General features: G+C 37.1%; 1 pseudogene; it reads left to right on the top strand.

Moving 5' to 3' along the window:
• The first annotated feature begins 895 nt into the window (after positions 1-895).
• On the top strand, positions 896-3,344 carry LOC113350272 (annotated as a pseudogene).
• The last annotated feature ends 4,681 nt before the right edge of the window (positions 3,345-8,025 follow it).

An 8,025-nucleotide genomic window follows, 5' to 3' on the forward strand; every position in this document is an offset into this window, starting at 1 on the left:
GAGATTTTTTCAATACATATATATATATTCGGTAGTGAGTGTACTTCTGAATACTGTGTGTCTACTTAAATATATTCGGGAGCCAAAAAATTCATTAAACTACCGATTATTACCAGTTTGTATCCAGGAAGATATGACCAACAATATTCGGCGGATAACCATCAAATATTTCTCCCGAATACTGTCGATGTTCTTGACAAATGAAGAACACGACTACATTCGGAAGTAAATAAGCATGAATATCGCCCGAATCTGGATAAATAACCGAAAACCCTAGAAATTTTTTTCTCGTTCGTCGAATTAAAGCGAAATAAACCCCAAAAATGATAGATTCTTACCTAATTGGGGCCATTTGAAGTTGACGAAGTGTTTGACTATCGAAATCGCAACCACCGACTACATCGACGGGTACTTCTTCTTCACGTTCTTCGCGTTCTTCTTCATTTGCAACAACAATTTCTTTATTTCTTGCTAAAATCCCAATCTTTGGATCGATACCCCGAGCAACGTTTTTGGTTCTAGGTCTGTGGGTTTCATTTCCCTTATCCATTGTTTTATAAACGAATCGACGATGTTTTGATTTTACGATTCGCGACGATGTTTCGGTTGAACACAAGAACGAGGGAAAGTTTTTTTTCTTCCACAATCGGAAGATAATATGAAACTGGAAGAAGAAGAGTTGAAATGAATAGAATTTTTTTTGATTTGGTTTTTATACAGTTTTACCAGAAGGGTATTTATATAATTTCAATATCATATAGGATACCCCTTAACTAGAGTCTTTGTCTGGGTACAAATTGATGGCCCCTAAATCCTTTCGGGTGGCCCCTAAAAAGGCGAGGTTGATTTAAATCTAGAAACCAAAAAGACTTGGCTATAAAAGATAATAATATAAGAGTGCAAAGGGCGAATGATAAGCGTTCTCTCATCTCTGTAAATCGAACTTCAGCAATTTTGATGGGTGATTCAAATCCACAACAAACCCGATCTTCCCCAATTGCAATCTCTACAAATTTAAGTTCAAATCCACAACAAACCCGATCTCCCCCAATTACAATCTCTACAAATTGAAGTTCCTTTAGGTATTGTAAGTGCGATTTACGTTGAATTTGATTTTACTAATTTTAGTAAGATATCCAACCAAGGATCGATGCCAACATCCAAAGTGACAGCATTCACTATGCTAATAGATATTCTATGATTTAAACATGTTAAAATATTTGATGATGTTTACTTTGTTAATGGAAGCTAAACTGTTTGATAAATTGTCATTGATAAGTTTCCTCATCAACTGCAGAAAACAACAACTAATTGCCAAGAGTAGCAGCAACAAGGTCAGTTTCTCCAACACCGCGACAGTCACTATAACCAGCAGCAACACTCAAGAATGGAATCTAAGCATTTTTGGTTCTTTACTGTCGAGGAACAATACAAAGTAGAAGGTATGTAAATTAAACCCATGGTCGATATTGCTGTTAATGTAGCCATTTTAAATGGAAGTAGACACATAACGTCCGTTTATAATGCACATGTCGTTTAATGCGAAACATCATAATCTGATCATCTTATATCCAGAAAAGACACGCAGATCTTATTCAGAGAATGGTTATGACGTAGAGGTATAAGAATCATCATGCGAATCTACTTCAATTTCCTAACAGATATTCAGTGATGTAAAGCATTAAGATTAATATTTTAAGAAACAAATTAGTCACGAGCACAGCGACATGCATCTCTGCTAGATATTAAGTTTGACACGAGCTAGATGGTTAAGTTTGATATGATTAAAACTGCAAATACTGTGAGTGTCAATGGGTTGATGCCACAGTATGACTGTCATTGATGTGAAGCCTTTGTGGTGTAACTGATCGATCAGTGCAAATATAGAACATATGTAGCATCTACCTATATGTAGTCAAGACGAAAATAAATCAAATTTAATGTGGCATACATGTATTACATATCATACACAGGTTTGAGCATTTTGTACTTCTAATCTATTACTTTGAGACCATACCTTCAATTTTTTAGAGAATGCCAAAAATGGTTGCATTTCTTTCTTAAACCCGAGGAAGAAAAAAAAGTTTTGTAAAAAATGAGATTCCTGAACCATCAAGTATTAAAGTTGTTTAGCGCCACTTCCCCTATTTTTTGAGATAAAATAGTTGTGTGGTGTCCAAGTATTTGGGATCATTATTCGGGAATTGATGTTTTTGATTGTCCCTTTAATGAATTTTTAAACAAATTCATGAATTTTTAAACAAATTCATGAATTTTTCTTTCGCATTTCCATTCTTCCAGGTAGTGTTAGCATTGCACCTGGATTATGCCTTTCTGGTGATGGAAGAATCGAGGCCACTTAAATGGGCTTTAATTGATGTCGCTGCCGGGGCTATTTTGGCAGCATATCTCGAAGGGTAACATCCCCGTCGTATGTTACCAAGATTAGATTTTAGGTTCAGTTGGAGCCAACTTCATCATGGGCATTACTTCGTAAAGAGATGTGTGGGTAGTCAAAATATACCGGGATGATGTAGGAAACTAAGGACATTTTTAGACAAGAAGGATTACTGGGTTTTTGGCGTGATAATGTCCCGGCTCTACTCATGGTCATGTTGTATATTTTAATAAAATTTGCGATGTTGCTCAAGTTTAAAACTTTTGTTTGAGGCTCATATAAGGGCGAGGATCACATTCTTTTGAATCCTTACTTATCTTAGTTAAGCGGAGCATTAGCGGGATGTGAAGCAATTGTCGGGTCATATCCATTTCATCTGTTACGAACTATTTTAGCCTCACAAGGGGAGCCAAGGGCATGTAAAATCAAGACATATGCTTTTGTTGATATTGGTAACAAGTCGTGGCTTTCGAGGGTTATATGCAGGATTATTGCAGACTTTGGTTGAGATCATTCCTTATGTTGGCATGCAGTTTGGCACTTACGACACCTTCAAGCGCTGGACCTTGCGGTTCAACAGGCTCAGATCATCCAACCAAGGTTTAAAACTTACAAGTGAAAGTCTCTCTAGCTTCCAGCTTTTTTCCTGTGCGTTTGTGGTACATGTGCCGAAGCTATTTGCCACACCCTTGATGTGGTCAAGAACAGGTTCCAGATTATAGGGCATCGTAGGAACCCAAAGTATGGAGCTCGGGTTGAGCACCATGCTACAACCGCATGTTAATCTCTAATACGCATCTTGGTAACTAAGGGGTGGGTTGTTATTTACAAGGGTATTGTCCCTTCTGTAAGCTACTCCAACGGAAAATGTTGTATATAAAGAAGTCTTTCTGTCTTAGAAAACTACGAGTTACGGTTACAAATTATTGATGTAAAGATTGAAAAATTATTAAATGAAAAAGTAGAATTTAGTTGTAATTATTTTTTTGTAGAATTTCTTGAAATGAGTTTTCACCACTTGGCGTTGACTTTGACAATTGACTGGGTGTTGACTCTGACCGTTGGCTATTATATGAAAACAACAAAATTATGAAACAAACGGAACGGCAGGCGCATCGCGCGTGCGTGTTACACTAGTGTACAATAATAATTATTTTGATTTATTGTCACACTTTATTTTATTTTATTGAACATAAAAAATAAGTTATATATACAAAATAATAATAATTTATTTTAATTTAGTTGAAGTTACTATAATAAATAAGCTACAATAAATTTTGTATTTATGTTTATCATGCATATTTCCATAAAAAATTTGTTTTTACAACTCTTAAGGACTCTACAGATGTCTGCAAGACATTAGACAACTCTGCATAACTCCACAAAATTTTGCTCAACTCTGTATAATTCTCGCAAAGTTATTAATTTTCATGACTCTTTTTAAATCTTTACAAATCTACAAATGTATTTATTGAGTAAACCCCTGTAAATGCAAAAACAGAAAATTAAATAACAACTCAAACTACCATTGCTCCCCGGCAGCGGCGCCAACTTTGATGAGGTGTTAAACTCACAAAAGGTATATTCCTTACTTTCTTACACTAACAAGTAGCACAAGGATAACCAGCTTCGTTCCTAAGGGAGAGTTGAGTCAAAGTTGTCTTTTAAATTTCTGAAAATTTGAATAATGCAAAAACTACAAAATAAATACGAATGTGAACAATGAGGATGAGAATGATTATAGGTTCTTTCTCCACTAGTGAACATAAACCTTCTTCAAAATATGTTTACTAATAATCCTAGACAAGTTATAAGTTCAACAAGTCCATCAAACTCCAAAGTCACTTCATATAATAAGTTCTCTACTCGTGTCTAGTCAATCAAGCCACTTTGAATAAGCTCTCTAGTGTAACTTAACTAACCAGTATGTTCTATGAGTTGGATTGATCCTAACCACATGCTCATAAGTTCGACATGTTAACTTAGGGTTGCCAAATACACATCAAAATCCACAATATCCCATTGCAACGTTGATGTTTTGCTACTTATAATTAAATCACCATAACAATTACGGATTAATCTAGTATTAGTATCGCAAACAAGCTATTTGATTGGCCACTCAAACAACTTGAAAACAATTCATGGTCATAAGCACAACATAAGACAAGCAATAAAACTATATTCAAAAGAAAGATCAAATTTGGATAAAATATCAAAGACAAGTCACATAACTTCAAAATAACCCTAACCAAACAGGAATTTAGCTACTAGAGTTCATGGCAAGGAAACAACAAATAAAACAGGAATACAAAACCAAACAACTGCAGGTGGAGTTGTGTAAGTGAAGGTAAACTGCCGTGGTTCAAGAAAGAAACTGGCAATTGCGGGATCTCGCCATCAGGATGGTAAACGAAATGGTACTGGCGGCATGGAACTGCTGCTGTGTAGTTGCCTGTAGTCTGCTGTCTTGTTGTGGATGTACAGGCTCCTCAAGGTACTGCGAACAGGTGACTGGCTCCAGCTATTGTACGTGGGTTTAACTGGTGGTATGAACTGCAGCTGATGGCAATGATGTTGTAGATGGTATGCAGGTGGTTATGAAGGTGTGCAGGTGATAATGGAATGCAGATGGGGTAGATGCTGGTGGTGGCGAATTGGAGAGGAGCAAAGCTCCTCCCTGTTGAGGGTGAAAACAGTCGTGGAGGGGGTATGAGATCCTGTTGTTGTAGCTTTTCTCCCTCTTTTATAATTTTCTGTTGCTTGTTCTCCAAACCTGCGATTGAGACCCACCTCCAATACTTATCGACTTCTTAAACCTCATCAATCACAGCCATTCATCATAGGAAAACCAACGGCAGTAGCTCATATTCATCCCTATCTTATCGGTCAAAAACCTCTGTCCATATTCGAGACACACAAATTCTGTAATACAAGTACCTCCCTGCCTTTCTTGAACTCGTGAATTTCTTATAATCCATCGTGTATGACCCTCAGACCCATGGCTAGCCGTAACTAAGATGTAGTGAGATAAACCATTGGCAACTGAACTTGACATTGTGTTAACTGGTGGCTCAGTCGTTTCTTCAAATGTGTTGTCCGCATTTTGCTGTTAATAGCAGGATATCTCTGCTGCTCATTTTAAAACCTCTCCTATTGCTCCTTCCCTGCATTTGAGACGAACCCAGGGTTCCAAACATTCATTCAAGACTCTAAAACAGTTCAATATTCATTTAACACAAAGAACTAATGTCAGCAACTCAATAACTTCGTTGTTATCTTGGCTTCAACTTATGTTCGTGTCAGCATTTGCAAATCTGAGATCAACCCATCTCTCTGGTACCTACACGGAATCTAGTTGCTTGTATTCCCCCTCCATTAATCATCCTTGATCGATGGAATCATCTCATCCTGTCTTCATTATTTCCCTGACTTCTCAGTGGTAAACTATAACCAAAACTGTTTACAACAAACCGATTATTCCCTGTCCATCGCAGCTTCGCATTCCCATCTTGGATATTTTCAACAACCCCTTGAATTGTAGGAATTTAGGCTGTTCTCGGGGTTCGACCTGCTCGGTTAGGTCGTTGGGGATCCAGGGGGGAAGGGGACCACTGCAGAGTGCGAGACAGCGTCTCGCTGTAAATTTTCTGTTCTAGGATTTCTATTATCAGTTAGAAAAACTGAACAGAAATCTCGTTTCACCAATGGACGCATTGCAGGAAGAGACGCGCCTGTTCACTCTGAAAAGAGTCATCTCCAAAGGGTGTGATTTCCTCTTTAAATAGGAGACTTGTTTTCCATTCAAAACAACATCTCAACTCTCTCCATTTTCTTTCTTACAAGCATCATCAGAAACAAAACCAGTGTGTTCTTGGTTGGATCAAGGTCGTACAAGCTTTGAATCCAACACTGTTGTGGGTCTTCAAGTATCCTGACGGCGATATTCATTGACCTGTTCGTACTCACCAATTCAATTGGGAAAGGGTCGAATAATTGTCGAAAAGAATCTTTCATTAGAGCCTTGAACCCTAATACAACATTCTTTTCTTCACCCTGTTTTAGTGTCAATTTTCCAACATCCCAGTCTTAACCTCCTCCGTTCACCAGGGTTATCAATGGCAGCACAATCTCTTCTCCAATAACTTTTCTTGGATTAAAATCTTGTCTGAAACTGCAGTCTACTGAACATGAGCTCTTGTCCTTCTTGGTGTGTCGAAAACCTCTCTTCCAACTCATTTTAAACACCAGCAGAGCCATGGCTAACTGATGGCTTATAAATGGCTCAACAACTCTCATCATTTTAGCGGCCATAAACAAGGTTTGAAATGATGTTAATTCATTCAACCAAGTCCTATGTTCTTTATAACTAAATAAAATGGTGATGTCCCTGTGTAGAGATCACTAGGTTCCCCGGTAATTCTTTGTTTTTGACACACTAGAGTGTTGTGTCTTTACACGATTCGAATCCATCAATTCCAAGTTCGCCAATGCATAAGGTTACCAAAGAGAAAATTGAGATCCTTTTTCTCTTATTTCTGATCACATGACTCCAAAATACCTACAAAATCCAAAACAAGCATAATATCTGAAAATATAAGAGAAAATAGCTTACAAAGGCATAAGAAAGTGATACTCAAAAGATATATTTTAGGCACTTATCAACAGTCAGACTCAATCAAGGAAAGATATCCAAGATTTATATCTCTTTCTCAAATCAATTAGCAAATCAACAGGATGGAATCCATAAACTGATTGGTATAAGAATAACTTGAACGGTACCAAAGACCAATGTTCAAGTGTCAATCAGTTTCAATCAACATTCAAAGGTTGGATTTACCAATTGATTGAACTACGCACAACCTGTGATATTTCAATATATAAACAAATATAATGCGGAAAAAAAATAACACAGACACCAGAAATTTTGATAACGAGGAAACCGCAAATGCAGAAAACCCCCGGGGCCTAGTCCATATTTGAACACCACACTGTATTAAGCATCTAAAGTAACTAGCCTACAACAAGTTAACTTCGGACTGGAATGCAGTTGTGCCCTAACTAAGTCTCACACCGATTAAGGTATAGTCGCGTTCCTTACGTCTCTGAATCCCAGCGGGACTCTATGCACTTGATTCCCTTAGATGATCTCACCTACAACTAAGAGTTGCTATGACCCAAAGTCGAAGACTTTATAAACAAATCTGTATTACACAGATAAGTCTATTATGATAGATAAATCTGTCTCCCACAGATATACCTATGAAGTTTTGTTCCGTCTTTTGATAAATCAAGGTGAATATAAACCAATTGGTAAATTCGGTCTTATATTCCCGAAGAAAAACTTAGAAATATCAATCACCTTATAATAACTTAACTATATGGTAGTAAAAGAAGTTATCGTGGAGTCACAAAGAAAGAGATGATAACTTTGTGATTACTTTTTATATCTTACCTATCAGAGATAAATCTCGAGCAAATCTTAGAGATGATAGTACTCAATACGATAGAACAAGTAAGATCAGAACACACAACTACAGAGAAAATAGTTGGGTCTGGCTTCGGAATCCCAATTAAGTCTTTAAGTCGTTAACCTATAATAGTTTTGGGAAAAATCTAGGTTAAAGGAG

Source organism: Papaver somniferum, chromosome 2 (genome assembly GCF_003573695.1).
Source record: "Papaver somniferum cultivar HN1 chromosome 2, ASM357369v1, whole genome shotgun sequence".
NCBI lineage: Eukaryota > Viridiplantae > Streptophyta > Magnoliopsida > Ranunculales > Papaveraceae > Papaver > Papaver somniferum.